The sequence below is a fragment of the Megascapheus bottae genome, chromosome 23 (genome assembly GCF_031878675.1).
Source record: "Megascapheus bottae isolate mThoBot1 chromosome 23, mThoBot2.hap1, whole genome shotgun sequence".
Lineage (NCBI taxonomy): Eukaryota > Metazoa > Chordata > Mammalia > Rodentia > Geomyidae > Megascapheus > Megascapheus bottae.
This window is the reverse complement of record NC_143531.1, coordinates 11,123,558-11,148,304: the sequence shown is the minus strand read 5'-3', so window position 1 is coordinate 11,148,304 and position 24,747 is coordinate 11,123,558. Positions and strand designations below refer to the sequence as shown.

The 24,747-nt window shown below is 38.7% G+C and overlaps 1 long non-coding RNA gene and 1 pseudogene across 1 annotated transcript in view; both read right to left on the bottom strand.

Annotated features, from left to right (window-relative positions):
* Positions 1 to 23,428, bottom strand: part of LOC150047313 (uncharacterized) — a 160,873-nt gene extending 137,445 nt beyond the window's left edge. Inside the window, exon 1 of the long non-coding RNA XR_016539388.1 lies at positions 23,330 to 23,428. This is a non-coding gene — a long non-coding RNA (uncharacterized LOC150047313). The remainder of the gene's footprint in view (positions 1 to 23,329) is intronic.
* On the bottom strand, positions 21,814 to 22,974 carry LOC150047314 (general transcription factor IIE subunit 2 pseudogene; annotated as a pseudogene).
* Positions 23,429 to 24,747: the final 1,319 nt, after the last annotated feature.

Here is a 24,747-nt window from a genome sequence, read left to right as displayed (position 1 = left end):
TGTCCTGAAAGGAGTAGTATGCCAATAATTTAATCAGGTAAAGTTCTCTAAATAATTACTTAGTGCCAGACATACCACAGAAACAAAACACCCTGTGTATGCCACATTTTTGATCCATTCATCTACTGAGGTGCATCTGGCTGGTTCCATATCTTAGCTTTTGATAAATAATGCTGCAATGAACATGGCTGTGCTGGTGGGTAGCTTTAGTATGGCCATGTTTGTTGATTTTTGGAAAATGCACAAGAGTGAGATTTCTAGGTCATAAGGGGAGATCTATGTGAAGTCTTTTGAGGAAATTTCATACTGCTTTCCTGAGTTGCTGAACAAGTTTGCATTTCCACCAACGGTGTAGTCATATTCCCATTTGGCCACATTCCCTTGAGCAACTGTTATTACTACTTTTCTAGATAATGGAGTGAAGTAGTTTTGATTTGCACTTCTCTTATGACCAGAGAAGTCTCACTTTTAGTTTTTAGCCTATTTATTATTGTTGTTTCTTTGACAGTTTCCTGGGGGAGGAATAATTTTTTTTAATCTAAGTATATTGCTTATCATGACCAAGATATAGAATCAACCCAAAGGCCTCGTGGATGAAGGGATCAAGAAAATGTGATATATAAGCACAAGAATTCTACTTATCCATCAGAAGTAATATTTATACCTTTTGTAAGTAAATGGAAAGATGAGAAAAAGAAAACTTATATTAAGTGAAGTAAGCCAGACCTAAAGAAACACAGTTTACATGGTTTCCCTCATTTGTTATAACTAATTTGTGCCTATTAACCTACAAGTAAACATACTTGGTGGTAAAAGAATAAAAATACACTGGGACGTGATAAATTGTACAAGTCTCTAGGCATTCACACGCAGTCTTACCATTAGGATGGTAATTAGCTAATAATTTCTGGAACTGTAAGGGAAATAATCTAATGGACTGAATATACAGACTAAATGAGGGCTAGCATTATTTCCCCAAAACACTAAATACATGACAGAAAAGTCCTAAGTGACTGAAATGGTAAGATCTTTTGCACAATGCTAAAATTGCTAGATCTTTGTGATTTAGTCATGTGTCTTGTTGCCTCAAAGCACTTTAAAAACAACAAAAAAGAGCATTTCTTTGAAGAAAGCAAATACTTATTATCCCCATTTATGATCCTTTTCCATAAACCATAAGGGCTAAATCCCTACTGGGCACTACTTCCCATTTCCTCCTCTTTTATTAATAAGAGCCATTAGCTCTTATTTGCCATCAGACAAAAAGAGCAGTCTTGCCTCTAGGAAAATTTAATTCTTGAGACAAAAATCAGAAGCAGATCAATATTAAATGGCATTACGCTTCACTACTGTGATTGTCTTTTAAATAAAGTTGCCATTATTTCAAACTAACCATACGCCAAATAATACATTTACACATACAAGTCTACAATTTTGGTGAAACTTTTCCTTTTCTATAGATGAAGATAAACCATGAGGATATGAATAGTCTTATCACAAAACTACTAATAAAGCAATTCTTGTGACCATACAAATTACTTTTATATTGTCTCATATACAAGACATTATATACAGAACATCTATTGTACACTAGTCATTCATTATATTGAATTTTGTTGGGCAGTACTAGAGTTTGAACTCAGGAGTTCACATTTACTAAGCTAGTGCTCCACTACTTAAGGCACACCTCCAGCCTTGTTTTTTGTTGATTATTTTTGGAAATGGAGTCTCAAATACAGTTGGCCTCAGAATGTCAGTCCTTCAGATCTCACCCTCCTGGATAGCTACGACTACTTTCATGAGCCAACAATTTCATCTTTTAATACCAACCCCTCCCCCAAATGTTAATAATCCCATTTTATAGGAATGACCATTTAGACTGTAGAAAGTCAAGCACACCACAAGCAAGAAAATTGTATCACCTTGACTTAAACTGACACTGGTATTTTTACAAAATGTCTTTTACTTCACTCAGGCAGGGGGTGGGGGGTTCCCAGTTATTATCTCTAAGTAGTTCTACAAGGGAGTTGCCATAATATTGATCGATGTCACGCCTCTCAACATTCTCACCCATACCTCCCCTACTCATTCCTTCTCTCATTCTTCTTAATTTTGTAGGATATACACTGAATTATTGTCTGCATGTCTCCCCAATTTTCTCCTCTTCATTCATGTACCCCTCCACATAGCTTGGTTTTTAACATGCCTCCTCATCAAAGTTCATCCACCAGACATTAGGACACTTAGTTAATCCTGGTTTTAATGCTAGTCTCAACCCTTCATATATAATCATTTATCCCTGTGAACATTATGAACAGGAGTGATACATGATAACCTATGCTTTGGATCATTTCAATGCATTGAAATATCTCCAAATGTCCTGAGAGTTTAGCTCCCACTCCTAACCATCACATCATTAATGATTATTTATGTGAGAGCGAAAGTGGGCGTTTCTATATAAACAACTTCAGTGACTGTGAAATTACCAAAGCAAAAGCTCACAGACTCCAGCTATCAGACTGCTAAGAATAGCTCAGATCACAGCCAGAGGATGTCCCCAGAGAATCTGAGATTTGATATATGATAGGCAGTTTATGACACTACTATTTTTGAGAGTTAACTTATTTATCTTTCCTGGGTTCCGAATTTAACTTCTGGTTTTAATTTGAAATCACCATGAACTATTTATAACTTATCAGTAAAATGTGCATTTACAGGAAGTCAAGGCTAGGTCACAGAATTCTTGGGGTTTTGTCTTAAAAGAGGGAGAAAACCGAGTCCAAAGATTAGTGTAAATGCCTATGAAATGAGAGCCCATCTTCCGCACTCTGAACCCCAAAATGGAGAATTTTTAGTCTCCCCTCCATCTGTGTATTTTTATAGTACAACAAAATTGAGGCTTTTTGCAGGGAGTCAGTGGCTGTAACAAAGACTCTGCCTAGTGGTCATGTTATAGTCTTACTGGATCTTGAATATGAGTTTATTTCTCATCTCCATTGCTCTCTTAGATAAACTCATGTGAAATGGTGATATATTAGCCATGAATATAGATGACCAGTTGCAAAATGAACTTTCATGATCAGGTGTCCATTAGTCTTCCAAAGGCTTCCAATGGGGTCAGAAGAAAAATACAACATACATCCCATAGCACTGTGAATGGAATCCTTTAACATGCAGCTGTTCCCAATTTCTAAACAACAGTACTACACTTCAGATCATAGAAGCTTTGTTTTTTAAATTCAAAACTGAATTCAGATGGGAAGCAAAATCATAAAGAATTGAGTGCAATGTAACACAGGAATTCTCCTATATCCCCCAAACTTGATTTTCAGTAAGAGATAAAAAGGACATACAAATGCCTGATTGTACACGTTCAAATGTGAAGGAATATGGAATGAATTGTTTTATGTGCACATAGAAATGTTTAGAGCTTCTTAAATGATTAGCATTGATTTAAAAAAATTGGAGTAATTTCTAGCAGATATAAAAAAACCTTTTCTAGATCTGTAAATCACATAGTATAGTAAGGAACATAAACATTAACAAATACACTCCTACCTGGTTTCAAGAATCCCCCACCAAATGCCAAAATTTAAGAATGCTCATATCTTTTATTTAAAATTGTGTAACATTTGCATACCATCCATATAATTTTCATGTACACTTTAAATTATCTCTGGTTTATTCCTAAAACCTAGTATAAGGAAATGCCAAGTAAATAGTTGTTACAAAGTATTGTTTGGCGAGTAATGAGGAAAAAAGGCTGTATGTGTTCAACACCTGGACACCTTTTACTTTTTCTAATGTGTTCCATCTACTCTGGGCTAAATTCAAGGATCCAATATCCACAGATAAATTGTGTTGCCTATAATTACAAAATAAATATTAGAGCACAACTGATAAAACTTTAAAGTGTAGGAAGACTTTCAAGTAGAGCAACAGGGCCAGCTTCTCTGAGGAAGACCTACAATAAAGGAGAGTAGCTAACCAGCCACATGCTATAGGAGGAAGTGACTATTATACAATGATAAAAAAAAACTGTCACCTGCATCCCAGATCACTAGATGTATAATGAAAATTGTTATCCAAAATCTATGACCATGGGAAAGAAACAACCAGATTTTTCTCTTTGTCATAGTTTAATTTAAAAATATAGTCCATTCAATCCTGATGAGTTATGTCACTGAGGTTAAATGATACAGCTTTCTTCTCTCTATAATGGGCATAACTCATTTCCTTATTTGCATTATTCGTGCCAGCTCTCCATCATGTGGAGTCTCCTGTGAGATGTGAGAATATCTTTTCCCTGAAATAATCACTACATCCCAATATAAAAGCTCTTCACTTTCTCAGCAGTAAACATCCCCTCTCCATAAAAAAAAAACTAGAAAACCCAAACAAACAGAGGAGGTTTTATGTATCCTATCATGTTTTATATTTTAAGACAATTAAGTTGGAATCTTGCAATGTAAATATGTATTGATACATATAGTATATATACATATAACTTACATGTGAGTAATGTGAGTATGAGTTTTGTTTGTGTGTGTGTGTGTGTGTGTGTGTGTGTGTGTGTGTATTTCACTGAACTGGATAGTGATTCTTCCAGAATCCAGTTCTTTCACAGAACTTGGATAATGATTCTTGGGTCCGAGCATGAAAACAAAGATGATGTTTCTGTCAGTGAAAGAAATAAAAATGATTGCAAAAAAAATCCAAAAATATTTCAAGACATTCTTTTAGCTTAGAGTAGTAGCTCAAATAATCATTCATTTGGGATCCCTTTAATCTGGTACACTCAGCATTTGTTTATACATTCTTTTGCCAAACCTGGGGCATGAATTCAGATCCTGGGCACTATCCCTGAGTTTCTTTGGCTAAAGGCCAGTACTCTACCACTTGAGCTACAGCGTAGTTCAAGCATTTTCTATTTATGTGGTACTGAGGAACCAGACCTATGGTTTCAAACATACTAGGCAAGTACTGTACCACTAAGCCACATTTCCACACTAAGCCACATTTCCAGCCCAAACACTAAATTCATGAAAATCAATTTCAAACTCCATTACAAAACCATAGTAATAAAACACCTTGATACTGGCACAAAAGTAGGCCTGAGGACCAATGCAACAGAAGACCTAGTAATGAACCTATGGATCTATATTCACTAATATTTAATAAAGGAGCCAAAAACACAGGATGGAAGAAAGACATCCTCTTCAACAAATGGTGCAGAAAAAATTGGCTATATGTGTGCAGAAAACTGAACCTAGATTCTTGTATGTCACCCTGCACCAGAATCCATTCCAAATGGATCAAAAACATCAAGGTAAGGTCCTATACCATGACAATATTACAGGATAGATAGGAAAAACACTAGGGCTCATAAGCATGTGTTGAAACTTCCTACCTACAGATCCAGAATCACAACAAATCAAAGAAAGATGGATTAATGAGATTGAATCAAACTGAAGAGTGTCGGCATGACAAAAAGACATAGAAACCAAAATAAACAGAAATCTCAGAGAATGGGAGATTTTTACTAGCTATACATAGCTCAAAAAAGTAAACCCCTGAAAAGCAACTTCAAATAAACAACAACCCAATTAATAAATGGGCTAAAGACTTAGAGAATTCTCAGAAGAATGGCCAATAAACACATGAACAAATGTTCAACATCTCTGGTGATAAAAGAAAAGCAAATCAAAACAACAATTCAGATTTGACCTCACCCCAGTTAGAATGGCCATTATCAAGAAAACTAACAATAACAAATGTTGGTGGGGATGTGGCTAAAAGGGAATGCTACTACACTAATGGTGGAAATATAAACCTGTTCCACCACTCAGGAAAGCAATATGGTAGTTCCTCAAAAGAATAAACCGAGAAATTCCACTCCTGGTCATTTGTCAAATAGAACACAAAAAAGACCACAGTAAGGCTACCAGTGCAATCATGTTTACTGCAGCATTGTTTACCATAGCCAAGATGTGGAATCAACTCATATGCCCCTCAGTGGATGAATAGATCAAGAAAATGTGGTATAGATACACAATGGAATTCTGTGCTTCTATCAGAAAGAACGATATTGCATTATTCATAAGGAAATGGAAAGACATGGACAAATTACATTAAGTAAACCTACAAGTAAACACAATAGAGGGTAAGAGACAAAAATTACACTTGAACATAATAAATTAAACAGGACTCTAAACATTCACACTGTGAGATCAAAAAAAAAGGATATTTTTAGGAGGGGATCACAAAGCTCAATAGCTAGGTGCACATGATCATATAAAATGCTTATCAAAATGAACTCCAAGAAATGGAAATGAGAAATTTTGTTAGTTTTCTCTGTGTGTGTGTGTTATTTTTTCTTGTCACCGTCTTTGATTTCTGTCTTTAGTCTTTATTCTTATATAGTTTTATCTGGGGGAGGTGAGCTGAAGCACAGAAATGATAGAACAAAGAGGAAAGAAATACTGCAGTGAGGACCAGAAGTGAAACCTAGTGGTAGAGTGCTTGCCTAGCTTGTACAAAGCCCTGGGTTTGATTCCTCAGTATCACATCCTCAGAAAAAGGCCAGAAGTGGCACCCAAGTTCAAGTGGCCGAGCACTAGCCTTGAGCAAAAAATGTTCAAGGACAGTGACCAGGCCCTGAATTCAAGCTCCAGGACTGGACAAAAATAAAAATAAAAAGAAACACAGCAGTGATATTCACTAAACACTATATTGAAAATGAACTACACAACTTGTGGAGGAGGGGGTTCAGAAGGAAAAGACTGGAAGAAAATGAGGGAAGAGGGGATACTCTGCAATATTTCCAACTGGGATATTACAATCAAAACTTATGGGATTCATTGAAATCTATGACTAATTAATTTTTATTTACTAGATTAAAATGTAATAGATATGTAGAAAATTGTACCATATAATTTTAAATGAGGAAAGAATACAAAGGCATATTATTTTAAATATTCATTTAATTTATCATGTTACTGAATAATTAAAAAAGGGTTGTCATCTTCCTCCAGACTGCCCTCCAGTCACTGATAGGGATCACGACCTTTTCTCAATGTTTCCTGGAAATACCACTCCAGTTTACAAGTTTCAGTTGAAGGAGTGGGACCGCATTTGATGTGTTTACTTCCTTTCCCACGGTTTCTTGTCCTTCAAATCCCTAACACAAAGCAATTCCTTAAAAGTAATTTTTAAATGCACTTATTCAAGGTTTATGAACTTTACAAAGGGCTCAGATGTTATGGGAGAGACATTCAACAAATCAAAAGAGAAGCACCTGTCAGCTGTACTTTTGACTTAATCAGAAAAAGTAGAAAACAGTGAGTTCTATGTAAATTTTGAAATTACCCAAAACTCCATAAAGACTGATCATATTTTTCAAGTGGACCCTTTTATTTTGTGTATATTGTTTTCTGGGAACTAGAACAAAATATATGAAAATACTACAAGGAACTTTTATTTGTGATATTTCCAATCCAGTTGGCAAGAGAAAGAAAAGACACATAAAGGGAAAACTATTCATATGAGGTTTCCAAGGTGGCTCTATACCCTTCCGAGAAAAACATAAGTGTTTCATGTTTCAAGCTAAAAAACACTTGTACCGTTCATCCATCATGGTGTTACTGTGTCTTCGGTCACTTCTGTGCAAATTTGATTCCTTAACTCTCAGATGAGAATCCACAATGTTATAGCCTCAAGAATCATTCCAAACAAAAAGTAAACAATGACTTTTAAAGGTTCAAGTCAGTTTTATTATCTGGAGTTAAAGGTTTGGGTATTAGGGCAGAATGTATTTTAGAATACACACACACACACACACACACACACACACACACACACACACACACAAAGAAGAGAGCATCTATTCATTGCTGGAAATACTGGCTGCATCCTCTAACAATAGTGTAACTAGGTTTACTATAAAACCAAGTCATCTGAAGTTGAAGGCATACAAATTTGAGGGTTTAGTAGGCTTAGATTGACTTTAATGAAGAAAAAACTAATAATTCAGACTGTTCTTCAGTACTATTCATTCTGTATTAAGGACTATTCTGCACTACTAACAATATTAACTACAACAACCAAAAAGAATCTTAGTCACTGTGCATTACCCAAGAAAAAAAACAAACACACTGGTCCACTGGCTATACATGTTATAGCTTCAACTTGTCATGATAACAATGTTTACACTGGAATAGTTACAATGAATGTATTCATTTATCCAATGTATCTATTCATTTAGCCATTTTATTAACTCATTCATTCATTCAACATCCTTCTACTGTGTGTCTACTAGGTGCTAGGCCCTGTACCATTGCTCTATAATTTGCTTTTACTCAGGTCACAAGGAAGAGTTGATCAATGAGCCAGAGGTTACTTTAAGGAACAAAGTTCTTTTGTGTTATTACAGAGTCAGGTGACTACAGACAACTAAAAAAGTGCTACATATTCCATAAGTCTAAAAGGGCTTTGATTTTTTTTTTGCCAGTCCCGGGCTTGAGCTCAGGGCCTGAACACTGTTCTTGGACTTTCTCAAGGCTAGGGCTCTACCACTTGAGTCTCTGCACCAATTCTGGCTTTCTTCTATGTATGTGGTACCGAGAAATTGAACCTGGGTCTTTGTGCATGCTAGGCAAGCACTCTACCACTAGGCCAAACTCCCAGCCCAGGGCTTTGATTTTTATCATAAAGAAATGATAAATGTTTGAGAAGATAGATATGTATAGAATAATTTAGACATTTTACAATGTATATACATGACCAAAACATTGTTACTCTATTAAATGTATCATTGTTGTGTGCTAAATAGACAAGTTAAAATTAATTTAAATTTAAAAGAGGAAGTCCTAACCACTGATAAGCTCAACATTCTACCACCCAACTCTGAATGAATTACATCAATTTCTGGAACTAGTCTAATTTTTTCTCTTTTTACTAGTTCCCTGCTTGTTATCTTCTACATATGCTCCATTTTCTACAAATTGACCAATACTGCATTTAACAATGTAAATAATGTCCTATAATTTCATGCTGAAATTATTATAAATCAGTGGTTGTCAACTTGGCCTTTCCAGGGTCATTTGACAAATGTGTAGACATTTCTATTGGTCAGGAGTAGGATTAATAGATACTGTCATGCAACAGGCAGAGGCCAGTGATGTTGCCACACATTCTACAACACACCGCTGACTCCACATCAAAGATTTGCTGCCAGTGCAGCAAAGGGCTGATGTTGAGGCTCAGTGGGTCTGAGCTAGGTCCAAACACCTTAGCCATATTTGCAAGCTCAGGGAGGCAAGTTCCTCTACTCCAACTCAGCTTGCCCCTGTCCACCACCACTCATTCTGCTCCTGCCATGCTGCTGCTTTCCACAAACACACCAAGGCATCTGTGCCTCAGGATTCTATCACTAAGCCCCGAGTCCTCTTCCTGGGATGCTTTTTATCAACACTTGGAAACCTGAATTCCTTCTCCACATGTAAGTCTGTATTCAACATCATCTCAACAGAGAAAGGACCTGATGCATGTATGGGAACTGCATCACTCCATGCTCCTGGGTCTCTAGATCATCTCTACTTCATTTCAGTCTATGAATCTGACACTCTGAATTCATCTTGTTTATTTACTTCATTTTCACCACTTAGAAGACAGGTGCCAGGGGGACAGGGACCCAGCTAATATTCATCACTCTTCTATTGCCTCAGTGTGAAAATCTATCTCTCTCAACACAGGCTAAGCCCAAGGAGAAATGCAGAAAAAAAAAAAGTAGAGTTACAAAAATAACAAAAGATGGAAAGAACAAGAAAGAATAGAGGACTCTAGACTTACAGGAAATAGTAGTAGGTAATTTCAGTGCTTAAAGGTATTGATGTGAATTTTAAAAAAGCATTGGTTCATTTAATTCTCATGCCTGCATGATCAGCATAAAACTACCCTGTTAGCACTCTGGTGTGATCCTGATTTGACAAGGGAAGGCAGCAGTACAAAGTTTAAGTGTCTTTTTTAAGCTCACATGGTTCTAGAATTTAAACACTCTGACTTCATGAATCAGCTCTCTGAACCACTATGCTATTTGGAAGACAGCAGACTGTCTGTCATGGACACAGGGGATATTTTTTCCTCCTTTATTCTTCCATGTTTTCTTTGAAATCAGTGAAGCTATGAAAATATAAAGGGAAGCAGTAGAAGAAAAAAAGGTGAAAACAATGAATGAAAAAGAAAAGTTAATTTACACAGCTGTCATTGGTTCACACCTATACAAGATGCTAAGATTTGAGGGTCAAGGTTTGGAGCTAGCCTGGGCAAAATAGCAATAATAATAATAATAATAATAATCCATAAGTCTCTCCAGTCAACTAAGAACCCAAACTGAAGATGTCGCTTAAGTGGTAGAGCAGCAAACATGAAAAAACACTCCTGAGAACTGTCACGAGGCTCTAAGTTTAAGAAACAAAAGGAAACAAAAAGAGGGGAAGGAGATTTAACTCAAATATTTCATATAGAGAAATTTTACTAGCTTGTACCTTGACTTACTCCAGAGCTTGCTTAAAATGTGTGTGAAAGGCACACTTTAATAAAATGTAACCCTGAACTCGATGCTTTGATACCAATGCCTACTGAATATATTTTAAAATGATACTTGTGCAAGTTCACTATATAACCCATTCTAATTGGGATTTTAAAAATGTGTCTACTTCCTTCAGTCTTGCTTTGAAGCAAAGGGCCCTGGGTCCTTTGAGTCTCCAGGACGGTTCAAGGAGACTATAAATCCTCCACCAGCATAGTGGCAACTGTACTAATTAAATACTCTCTTTTCCCAAGTTCCTGTTTTTCCTTCTTAAAATAATGGATTAGTGTTAGGCTATCCCCACATCAACATTCCAACACATTATATTTAAATCACGTAATACTGTCAGGTCTTAAAATCTTTGATCTCTATACTATGACTGGAAGAGAAAAGTTAGGGAAATTGCTCTTTTCCTGTGGTTGTTGGGCCATGTAATGTATCCTGCAAACATTGGGAATGCATTTAGTGTAACATTCACAGGTAATGTGGATAAATCCACTAGCACAACAATGTTCATTGCAGCACTATTTACCATAGCAAAGATATGGAACCAATCCAGATGTCCCTCAGTTGATGAGAGGATCAACAAGATGTGGTAATTATACACAATGCAATTCTATGCTGCTGTCAGAAAGAACAGCATCCCCTCATTTGTAAGGAAATGGAGAGACTTAGAAAAAAAATCTTATTAAGTGAAGTAAGCCAGACTCAAAGGAACATAGGCTCAGCGGTTTCCCTCATTTGTCATAATCAGTAGAAACCTTGGGCTCTCCTAGCAGAGATTTACAATAGAGCAAAACCTAGATACATAAGGCCATACGGTATGATGCTAAATGAAAGGACCTCCAGGATATAGAAACAAAAGCCATATAATGAGTGATTGTTGTCCTTAATGTACTATGTTATCTCTCATCTCTTTTGTTTTCCCTTGGTTATCTCATATTGTTACAGTATTTCACTTTGTTATCTGATATATTGGATGCATGCGTATTTGGTTATTTAAAATTGGATAAGAAAGGGGGGAAAACAAGATGAGGGTGGGGGTGGGGGGCGGGAAATGGGGACCAAGACACGAGAAAGGGTATGAATGTATGTGAAGTAATGCACCTTCCATCTGGCGAATGTAATGTAACCCTTCCATTAATTACAATAAGAATTATATGGAAAAAAATGAGGGGTAGGGGTGGGGGGGAGAGAAATGGGGACCAAGACATAAGAAAGGGTATCAATGTATGTGAATTAATGCACCTTCCATCTGGCGAATATAATGTAACCCTTCTATTAATTACAATAAAAATATATGAAAAAAAAACTTTGGTGTTAATCATGAATAGACACTGCTTCTTTACAGACTCACAATTACCAAGGGAAAAGCACTTGAATATTTCAGCACTACAGCTCTCTTAGAAGCTCCATGTATCTATTTCCAAGGCTACTAACCTTCCTCTACAGCAACTAAATACCTCACTCTAAGTTTGCTAAATCTCTCATTATATATACTTCTGAGTAAAATTTTCATTCAGACTCATGAGCTACTTCTCTATCACTTTAACCCTACATCTTTCACTTCCTAAGAGAGGCTGTATCCTGTATGTAATTATTCTGGTCACAGGGAAGGACATTCCTGGATGTGTATGCCGCCACAGGTAACTGAGTGATGAATATCCTTGGCTCAAACATCACATATCCCATTGCAAGATTTTCATTTGGCAAGCTGTCTACAGTGCAGCGTGAAAATTTCTATTAGATTCCCCAGAGCCATGAAGAAGATAAAAGATTTTAGCAGCACCAAACATGAGGCAGCCCACATGTAGTTAAATATGGATTCAATAGCTACAGGAAATAATAGAGAATCTCCATTTATGCCTGGAGCCAACCCACAAAACGAATGCAACAGAGATTCTAAGTTAGAGTTGGAAATGACTACCCAGGTCAGGCAACTCCCTAGGGCCCAGCTAGGATTACTTTGGGTGCACTCTGGTACACTGCAGCTGGCCTGCATTCTCATTGTTTCACATAACAAACTCTCACTATTTCCTTTCATAATCCTCAACCCCCTGCCTTGGATAGTCTGCCTGAATTTATCCTTTCCTATGTTGAGTGTTTCATTCCTTTCCATACCTATGTTAGACAAAGCAAAAAATAAATAAATAAATAAAACCCCATAGCCCTATGAAATTAAACCTAAATGTCCCTGTTTTGCTTTTACCTTTCTACAGATATACTCCTCACTGAAACCCTGCCAACTTGTCATGCTCCCTCAGGTTATTATGAAGTCCAAAATAAACATATTATAATAGAAAAAACAGATGATTGGGAAGGGTGTTAGAGCATAAATTTAGTTTCTATTCTACTATTCATATATTTATTAAGAGAAAAGGATGAACTTTGGTGGTTTGTCTTGAGTTTGCCATTCATAAACTCTGTATGATATTCGTGTGGCTTTTTCATGCCTCCTGAACCACTGAGTCTTCTCCTAAATAAAATGATTCCCTTGAATATCAGATAACAGGAATCCAAACAAATGAGCCCTAGTCCATTTTAACCTGTAGACCCCCCAATAATCCACACTTTCATGTACCACTTTTGAAAAGATGACTATCAGTGGAAAGAATTACTCTAAAGCCTTTGTGCAATTGATATAACTTTTTATTTGCAGATGGAAAAAAAACTTCAATCCCCTGCTTTGAGTGGTTAGTCTCAATTTATCTTTTCCTAATTCAGACTTTCATTACTTCCCATACTTATTTCAGGAAAAGCTTAAAAATACCTTAATAAAGAAAATGATAATCTTGCCTACAGGGGCTTTAATTTGATTTCCACTCTATAGACTTAGAAAATAAGAATGTATTCTTGTAATTCATAACTAGCTTATCCCTATAAGTTCAAGAAATCAAACATCCACTGAAAGTGTTTGTTTCAGGAAAAATAATATGCTTGTAATTGTGACTAAAATTTCCTGCCTATACAAAGCATTGTTTTTAAGTTTTTTATCTTGCTTTAGACACATTAAAACAGATGTTACATTAAGTCAATAAGAAGCTATTGGCTTAAAATCAATGTAAGAATAGCAACCTAAGTAACTGAACTGTACCTTAGGTGCCTCATTTTTATTATGCATAGCCAGGTTGCAACTAATAACATAAAAATGAGCTTTAGTCCATCATTACCTGCTAACTGGTTGCACCATGTCTAAATAAGGAAAAAGTGCCCCTGTAACTAATCAAGCTACTCCTATACTTTGCCATATACTGCAGCATTCTGCCTGTAAATAGTCACTGCCCTTCAGTCTCATAGAGGCATTTTCTGAACCTCTTCTGGTTCTGTTTCCTGATTCATGCATTATTTAGGGTTTGCCTTGGTTTTATTTACTGTCATTTTCTTGGTCAAAAGGGGTACTCAATAAACTGTTATGTTTAATTTGTCAAAATTAATTTTTGTTTCTCTTTCATCAGAAACAATTGTTCACAACTGTAATGAGATTTTTCTCCTAATTAGAATCATATACTAGCAATAGTAAGCAAAGCTTCTCTTTAGAACCTTGTTTATGGAAAGATGTGTTAGTTTGAGTCTTCTGACAAACACATACCAAAAGTATTAGCTGTGTCTGATAGGCAGCTGTGGAGATTTTCCTACACCTCCCTATTTTTCCTACACCAATAACCCTCCTTCTGGTATTGTAGCCTCGAATAATTGCCTTTCTTAAGTGTAGACTGACCATGAGACTTTATTTTAACCTTGTAGAATATGGGAAAACATTAGGATTTTATTTCTACAAAATCTACCAGTTTATATCTTGTCAAAGATTCCCTCCTACTCCCTTAATGAAGTAAATAATCACGGAGAGAGGACTCCATAGCAAAAGACTAAGGAAAATCTCCAGCCAACAGTCAACTGAGGATTGAGACTGAAGAACAGCCCATAATATACCATGTCCTTTTGTAATGATGGCTCAGATAAGACCCAAATGACTGGTTGACCTTGGTTGACCTTGACTGCAATCTTTTGAGAGAGGTTCTAATCATTAAGAAAGAGTCCAATAAAGCCGTGATCATAGTATCTATGAGACAGTAAATATGCCTTATTCTAATAAGATGCTAAGTTTGGAAACAATTTGTTATAAGCCAATCGATAACTAATAAAATATGTGAATGAAGGGAAGGAAGAGAAGGTACCTGAAAAAAAGTCTTCTAATTGTGATGCAAGTCTGAAACCAATGAAGATCAAGGAAGGAAAGTGGGCTGGAAGAGTCACAGACTGTGGTGTAGACCTAGGCAAAATTGTCCATTGGGAAGTTTTTCCTCTTACTGTAAAGATCCTTAGACAACCTGCCATTCTTAGTCACTGGGTGGAAGCAGTCTGGAGAAACTACAGTCCTGGCACAAATGTTTGGATCTTCAAGGTAGGATTCCTGGCTATACATATCTACAGCACAAATGTATACTTCTAGTCTCCAAAAGAAGAAAATAAAAATCAATCAAAAAGAAAACAAGAAAAGTACCTTTCTAGAAATCACATTGCTTAAGATAGGATATAAAAATCCTGTCTTGTATGACAGTCTGTTCTGGGTCATGTTGCACCAGATAGGCAGAAAAGCAAGAGGCCAGGAAGTGAGGGGATGGTAAGAAGCCAGAGTATAAGTTCTTATCACCACTGTTCTGTGCTGGCTCAACAACACCCCAACTGATGGACAGACACACTCATCTCCCTTGATTATAAAGCTCTTGCTTTATTGCGCAGGGAATAAAAGTTGATTGCTTTCTCATTCAAAAGCATCTTTTCTCAAGGAAATACTTAAGGACAAGAAAGGGTGAGAATGACATAGCATAAGGGCAAATATGACTGGGAGAATTATGAGAAGAAATGGGGGACAGAGAGAAATATCAACATGTCTTTATGCTTCTGAATAGTTATTAAATGTATTTCACCAAGCATAAAACTGTCTTTTATTTTACAAACTGTAATAATCCATGCATAGAAGCTATTAAATATATTTTCAGCAAGTATAAAACAGTCTTTTATTTTACAAAGCAGTAATAACCCATGCATGCATGGGGGCTGAACATAATTATCAACACCTTTTATGTTAATTTGGAACTGCTTGCCTTTATTAACTTGAATTTTTTTGTCAGTCCTGAGGCTTGAACTCAAGGCCTGGGAACTATGCCTGAACTTTTTGTTCAAGGCTAATACTCTACTGCTTGAGCCATAGCTCAACATCTGGGGTTTTTTTGTTTGTTTGTTTATTGTACATTATTTGTCAGTAAGAATTTCATGGACTTTCCTGCCTAGGCTGACATGATCCTCAGAACTCAGCCAGTGCCCAACTTGGAATTAAAAAGTTTTAAGAAACAATGTGGTTCATAATCAAGACTCAACTATACCATACTACCTTAAAAAGAATACTGAAAAAAGAGCAAAGAATTTCAAACTAGGAGGACTTGGGTGAATCAATTACAGGAAACCAGGGAGCCTTCTGGCTGACCATGATCTCAGGAAAGACCAAAGCACATTCCTTTTTACTGATGTGATAAAGAATCCATTTGGTGTATCTGAGAAACTAAAGGAGGTTGATTTATTGTGCAAAGATGATTATAGGTGGCACTTCCACAAGACAAAATTCCCTGATATCAATACAGATGATATGACTTACAAATAGCAAAGAACTGTGTTTAACAAGATGGTCACAAATCAGCTGGCTAGAATCCTTCAGATAGAAACTGTGAGTAGATAAAGAAAAATGTCGTGTTATCCCAGGCCTTTGGTGGGTTTTTCCCTAATCCTAACAATTAATTATGGCAGATGGCATGTGGCACTGGGAAGTGGCAATTCTAGCATCACAGCTCCTTTCCTTGGGTCAGCTTATGTGTCATGACAGCTGAGACTGATGCACAGAATTCCATGACTCAGAATCAAAGCCAAGATGCTTTGGCAGCCGGGGTGGCAACATGATTTCTATGGTTCAGGGTTACAGAAACAGATTTAGCTCTTTCATACCTTGGAACTGATCACCCAGCAAGAACCCTCCAATTGGCCAATATCCCTCTGTCATGGGAGCTCCTTCCTAGATCTGCTATTGCTTTCACCCTGTTTGGAATTGTAGATATTCTTTTGACTCTCATATTCTCAAGAGTTAAAATGTGTAAAGGTGCTGATTCCTAGCATGGTCTCCATTCAGAGAACCAATGTGCGCCTTCCAAGTCAGAAAACAGATGACTGTAGACAGACTTCTGGAGGATGCACAAGAAGAACATCTAAAGAAAAGGCATGTGGGCATATGTATGGCAACGGGGGCATGAGACATAAAACAGTGCTTTACATCCTTATGCATCTCACAGACACATGTGATCCCAAGTACATGCCTTGTAGAAGACAATACAAATAGTTCTAGTGGTCTCTAGAACAGTAAGGTAGCTAGCATGTACAATAATTCATATATATATTATATATGTACACCATACAATCTACATGTAATTTGTATATATATATATATATATATATATATATATATATATAGCTAAAAAGAAGAATCTGGCTAGATGTCAGCAAACTGTTGGGTTATAAACTTATTGCTAGCTCATATCACTAGCTTCCCGAGAAACTGAGATCCGAGAGTCAAGGTATGAAACCAGTCTGGTAAGGTCCATAAAACTCTCATCCACAGTTAACCACCAGAAAGCCAGAAGTATAGCTGGCTCATGTGGCTGAGGACTAGCCTTGAACATAAAAACATGAGTAGAGATAGTGCCCAGATTTTGAGTTCATTACCAGCATGTATGCACACATGCGCGCACATACACACAAAGAATCCGAAGATTCCCAACAAACAGAAATAAAATATTCAAGAAGATGAGCATGGTAATTACCCTGATTTAATCATAACATATTATAGACACATGTATCAAATTATCACACTGAGCCTCATAAATACAAACACTGTGTGTCAATTAGAATTTTTTAAAAGAATATATTTGCCACTAAAATATTAAGTATAGACTAATAAAAACACAGAAACAAAAGAACATGGGACAGGCAAGAAAACAGGAAATAACATGTAAGTTGTAACATTTAACCCTAAATACATTCATAATTACTTTAAGAGCAAATAGCCTAAAGCACTAATTAAATGACAGAGAGAAAAGGAAGAAAAAAATATATCTATATGCTCAATACAAAACACATTGTCTTTGCCTGATTTGCCCAGAGACAGAGTTGAAACAAAACATATGCAGTTCCAGTGAGCAAAGAAAGACCAAAGAAGTAATGTGGAAGAAAACTATAAATGACAGACTAGGGGTGCAACTTCATGTTTTAGGGTTTTTTTGTATTATTGTTGCCAGTTCTGGGGCTTGAACTCAGGGTCTGGGCACTGTCCTTGGGTTTTTCTCAGGGCTAGTGCTCTACCACTTGAGCCACAGCACCACTTCTGGCTTTTTCTGTATATGTGGTACTAAGGAATTGAACCCAGGGTTTCATGCATGCTAAGCAACACTCTACCATTAGGTTATGCTCCCAGCCCCATATTCTCATATTTTTGAAGCACTTATCATAAAGATAAAAGTAGGTAAATTTGTTTATTCTAATGGTAAAAATAGGGCTATTTGTTAATTAAAATATATCAGTCTTAAGAATAAAGAGCAAAGCATAGGAGAAAATATGTTTAACAAAAAATAATCAAAGGATATATTGTACACATACATATATATGCACACAAGGACATATACATACTAAATATTAATTTGAAAATAACAGACAAACCAATGAAAATAGGAAATAAACCTTAACTGATATTTTAGGGGAAAAAGATATTCAAATAGTCAATAAATGCAAACAGGTGCATAATATCATGACAATCAAGAAAAAAGCCTAAAATAAAAATGAGCGATCAGTATTTAGATTCCTTGAGGCTAAAATTCCAGTAATTGACAATATCTAACTTTATCAAGCCTAAGAATCAACAGGAATTCTTTGGTATTACATCTAGAAATATCAGTCCCTGGAGAAAAAATAATTTAGCATATACTACACTTGAAAACTTGGATTTTTTGTGACTCACTTTTACTCTACCCAACATGTATATATGATCCAAGAGACATACACAAGCATCATGTAACAATATGTTCATCAGCTACAAGAATGAACCAATAAATTATGGTATGTCCACATCTGGAATACCATGGCAATAATACTCAATGATATGGAATAATATGATCCATTACCATATAATACTTATAAAGAAAAGCACAGCAATAATACTCACTGGACACCATGTTGAAAATGAACTTTACAACTTGTGAGTGGGGATGGGAGGGATAAACTAGAAGAGAGCAGGGAAGGGTTCACATTGTCAGAAAGAAATATACTCGTTACCTGACTTATATAACTGTAACCTTGATAATCTGTATAAGACCATTATAAAAACAATTAAAAATTTTTGAGAAAATCAAAGCCATAATTTCCATAAAGGTAATGAAAGGCTAGACATTAGTGACTAATGCCTGTAATTCTGCAGTTTAAGGATCAAAGATCAAAGCTAATGTGGAGAAAGAGTCCATGAGACAATCTCATTTCCAAATGACACCAAAACACGAGCTAGATGTGGCTTCAGTTGTAGAGTGCTAACCTCATGCAAACAAAGGTCAGAGACAGCACCCAGGTTGTGAGCTCAAACTCCAGAACCCACCTAAAAATATGATACAAGTTTCATTTGGGCAAGAAGTGGGGTGCTGAAGGGGTTGGGAGCATTTCTGCACTGGTAAATGTTCTGCTCCTCCTGTGAAATGACGTTTACAAAAGTTTATAGCTTCTGCTACTTAAATGTTACACATTCATGTTTTGTGTATTATTTTCTAAAAAAATGGGCAATTTCATGGGGAAAAAGGAGATTTCGTTTAAAGGATTGCAGGTGTCCAAGACAACTCAGAACAAAACACTCAAGAGAATAACAGCACATTTTTTTCTTTAATGACCTTGGTTTTTATATTCTTGGGTTCATTCTTCAGTGGTAAGTCACAAATGAATTAGACATTTGTTTAGAGTAAAAATTCTACTTTGTTGCTATGGGATAAAATTCAATGTGCAACCTGTATTTAATGCTCCCAGAACCCCACCTTCTGCTACACGTACCATCAATGTACCGTGAAGTACAATCTGGCCAAGTAAACAATTCCATTCTCTATCTCTCTTCCAAAATTTCCAGAAGTATCTTCCCAAGAAAGCAATAACTCATGAGTGGTCTGGCTATTATTTTTGTATTGCTATGTGACATGTTTTGAAGCTCCTTTTCAATATTCCCTAATGATCTAAGAGCTTGTTTTGTTCATTTTCAGAGCCATGACACTCTCCTTATGCTGCTTTCTTAAAGGTCATGATATCCAACAACTCTAAATACAATTATTCTTTCTGGGTCTTTGTATTCAATCTCTCATTGAGACAATTTCAGCTTCAGTTTTCAAAGTACAAATCAAATTATGCTTCTCTTGTGCTTAAACTCTAATAGCTTTCTCTACAGAACAAAGAACAAACTTCCTAAGGGCCTCCAGAATCCACCTTCAATCAGTTTTTTAAGCCTCATTTTCTAAGAAAACTATACTCTTTCATAAAACTACCTCTCAAAGGTGAGATGAGGGCAGGTGCCAATGGTTCACAACTGTAAACCTAGCAATTCAGCAGGCTGATATCACAGGACTCCAGTCAGAGTCAGCATAGGCAGGAAAGTCTGCGAGACTGATCTCAAATTAACCACCAAAAAAGCTTGAAATGGAGCTGTGGCTGAATCAGTAAAGCTTTATCTAGCATTGAGCAAAAATGCTTCAGAATACACTACCCACACAACATTACTTTGTATTACATTATAAACTGATATGTTATATATAAGTTTGTTTGTTTCTTTGAAATAGGGAAGAGAAGTGAAGAAAACAAAATGTTTAGGAGGAGGTGGGGGAAGGAAAATGTGGAGAAACACCAGAGAAGGGCTATCAACATTCCAGAAGTAATGCATCCAGTACCAAACGAATGTAAATGTAACCCTACTACTCAGTACACGGGAAATATAATTTTAAAAAATTTAAGGGGTGGACCTACCAAGACTTAGAAGACCAGTAAAAACAGAAACAAAGGGGGAGGAAGGGGATGTGAGAGGGAGCCATTACGAAAAAGCAGGAATAAATTTTGTTTATAAAACATGAAAACAGAACTGGAGATTCAATAAATGGCAGTGTGATAATAATAAAGAGTTAAAATTGTTCCTTATGCTGTTTCGAAGGTACTCTTTCGACATTTTTTATTAATTTTTGAGTTAATAACATACTCTCTGGTTTTAGTCTCATACTCTATGTATTGTATATACAATAATCTGATTTAGTAACTGGGAAGAGGAAAACTAAATGAAACAAAGGAAAAAGATGCACCAATGCAAAGGAGATACAAGGCATATGGGAGAAATGGATGTTGCAAGACGCCTGACCGAGATAAGGACAGAAGACAAGGAACAAAAAAAGGGAGACATTACACTTAATTCCACACAGCTTTGAATGAACTAGACAATACTCATAAGAGCTCATAGAATATCAGTCTGCATAACAATCAATACTCAGAGGCAGATATACAGATATGGAATGTTTCCATTTAATCTCATTCCAACGTAAAAAACGAAAATCAGATATTGGATATCATTACATGGAGAAAAGCAAAATATATTCACACAGTTTGAGGAAAAGGAAAGGGAGCAAAATGTAAAAACGAAAGACGAAAACAAGTATCATGAATGGATTTGTAAGCACAAGGATTTTATTCATTTTTGTGTTTTGTGTTTTCTTTTATAGTGGGGTGGGGGAGGGGGAAAGGGGGCATTGGAAGCAGGAAGGACCTGGAGCTTGGTCATGGGGCCAGACCTTTGCACCTGGGCCCTGTCCCCGACCTATTCAGCTCAAGAGGAATGTCCCCTAATGCCCTTGCGACCAGCCCCACTTCCCCTTTTCTAGTGCTTTGTGCTTTAGTGGAGATAACCAGAGTCTGTGGTTCTTTAGTGCCCAGCCTGGCTTGGAACCAAGATCCTCAGATCTCAGCTGGGATTACAGGCGTGAGGCGCCAGACCCCAGCATGGAAACATCTGGATTGCTGTCTGTAATAATTTTCTTTGGGTGATGACGGTGGCGGGTTGCTGTGGTTCTGAACGCAGGGTCCGGGGCACTGGGCCTGAGCTCTTCAGCTCAAGACTAGCACCCTTAAGGGGTCTGTAACTTTTGGTTCAATGACCAGGTGTTTGTTCCCTCTTGGCTTCTTCGGTCAGTGTCTGAGTAATCCTTCAGCACTCCAGCCAAGTTTGCATTGTGCCTGACAACACTGCTTTTTCTCCTTGAGGTGGGTTTTCTCCATCCCTTGACAGAGGGCGCTTTCTGTGGTCCACAACCCTGCATTAAAGAAAAGCCCTGTGTCTTCAGATAGTCCTCCATTTTCTCGTCATCCAATGAGCCTACAGCGACACTCCTCCACACTTTCTGGAACTCTTCATCCACAGAGAACTGACAGCTCTTATCATTGAGGAAAATGATTTTTTTCTTGTCAGAACAGTTAACCATGACTACCTGGTCGCCCAAAGCCTTGAGGGCTTTCTGGCAATTAGGCAGTCCTTCTATGTCTTCTAAAAGAATTCCTCCTAACCCATCCCGGTTATGCTCTTCTAAGAGGCGAAGGAGGGCCTTCTTGTTTTTCAAGTTGTACTTGGGCTTGAAGGCGTATTTCCCATGGAGGACTTGGATTTGGGGGTTGCTTACCAACGCCTCCCTCATCAGCCATTGTTTCTGCTCAAGGCCGATGCCTAACTGCTGGGTGTCAGCCAAAATCTCTTCTAAGGTCAGAGGCTGTGTATCGCCTCGCCGATGCCGAGTTCTCATGGCGCTCACAATCTTGGCAAGTACACTGAAATTACATGGCGAGCTTCCAGATACAGCTTTCCAAGGCAAGGCTCCATTGCTACGATCAGACCTGGCATTGGATCCTGATGGTCCGGCGGCGGCGGCGGCTTCTTCTATCTTGGCTTTCTTCCTGGAGCTGGACGACCAAGCGCTACCTTCACAAACTTGATTTGCTCCAGGTGGCCCTCCGGCTTCTCTCTTCACTTCCTTCTTCCAGGTTGAGCTCCTCGCAGCACTAGGATCAGAAATTCCATGGGAGCCAGACCGCCCTCCAGCTGCGCTCTTTGCTTTCTCCTTTGACGAGGACGACCAAGCACTACCATCAGAACCTGGATTTGATCCCGAGGGCCCTCCGGCTTCCATCTTTGCTTTCTTCTTCGATGAGGACGACCAATCACGAGCTGAGGGACGTTTCACTCCCACAGGAGGAAGAAGAGTTGGTTCCTGGAATATCTCGCGACAGGGATCCATCATGCCAGCAGCAGAAGGCTCACTAGCACTGTCGCCGGGCAGGGCCTCCTGCTAGTCCTCAGGCCTCCAAGTCCTCGGGCTCCCGGGGATCTCCAGTCGTGGTCAACCACACCCCGACTCACACCAGGAATTCACCCTGGGTCTGGGTCTCACCACACCCAGACTAACACTAGGAACTCAGCCCTGGCAGGGTCTCACCACACCTGGACTCACACAAGGACCTCACCCCCGGCAGGGTCTCCCCACACCTGGACTCACACTAGGCACTCACCCCCGGCAGGGTCTCACCACACCCGATCACAGGTTGTGCTCCCCTCCAGTCAGGTTCTCGCCCCGGAAAGCACCCCTCACTCACCTCCGATCAGGGTCTTTCCACTGAAAACCGCGGCACAGAGCTGGCGCTGGACCGACGCTGCTGCTCGCAGGAAGTCTCCAGACGGACTGGGCTGGCCAGTCCAGGCCTGGCTCTTTATCACCTGCCTGCTTCCCAGCAGCCCCCGCGGCGCCTCGCCACACCCAGATCCTCTGCGCAGGCGCTCTTGGTGGCCCCAGGCCCTGGAGCCATTCCGCAGTGACTGGGAGGCGGTAAGGGAGGGCCTGGGCCTCTCCCCCAACCGGAGGCCCGCATCACCAGAGGCCGAACAGAGAACCCGCTTCCAGCGCGAGGTGCCAACAGAGTAGAAGCCACGACTGTGTCCTCCCTTAGAAACCACCGAGGCGTGGGGGGGGGGAGGGGACTTCCTTCAGCAGGTTTGGCGTCCCAACCCACGGGAACCCTTTCCCACCTGCCCCTGGTGGCCTTGGCCTTCACTTTGACCTTCGCCCCACGAACCATGGCAACCTCAACCCATAACAGCAGGACATTCCGGTCCTGCCAGTGGCAGCTTGCAGAGTAGTCCACAACCGGCTCTAAACCCGAGGCCCCTGCAGACCACTTTGGGGAGTTGGAGATCCTGGTGGGGGATTTGCCTCCAAACAGGCCCTGCTACTCCCACACGTGCCCTCTCTAGCTGAACCATGCTCACCTGGGGGCGGAAAGCTGAGGATCCTCGGGTCTCCAACGAGTCAACACCACACCAGAAGTGGCCGTGCTTCCACCGCAAGCCTTCAGCAACAAAGCTCAGGGACATTACCTAAGGCCCTACTCTCAAATGTTAGTAAGGATGTGGGACCAGCACCCCTGACACGCTGCTGGTGTGTCGATTCCTATCTCACTTCTGGGTGCATAGGCAAACAAGTTTCAGTCCGTGCTTTAACTAGCTACTTGACCCACGACTCGTACCAGCTGATGGAATATCAGCCTGCATACCTATCGGTACTCATAGGTAGATAGATCCATGTGGAATGTCTCCACATTTAATCGTAGGTCACCCTACTAAAATAAAACTCTGACTTTTGCTGTTGTTGGACACATAGAAGCGAAATATATCAAGCACAGGTTAAGGAAAAGGAAAGGGAACACAATGTCGAAACGAAACACGAAAAACCAGTATCATGAATGGATTTGTAAACACAAGGTTTTTATTCGTCTTTGTGTTTTGTGTTTTCTTTTATGGTGGGGTGGGGGAGGGGGGAAGGGGGCATTGGAAGCAGGAAGGAGCTGGAGCTTGGTCATGGGGCCCGACCTTTGCACCTGGGCCCTGTCCCCGACCTATGCAGCTCAAGAGGAATGTGCCCTAATGCCCTTGAGACCAGCCCATTTCACGTTTTCTAGTGCTTCGTGTTTTCGTGGAGATAAGAGTCTGTGGTTCTTTAGTGCCCAGCCAGACTTGG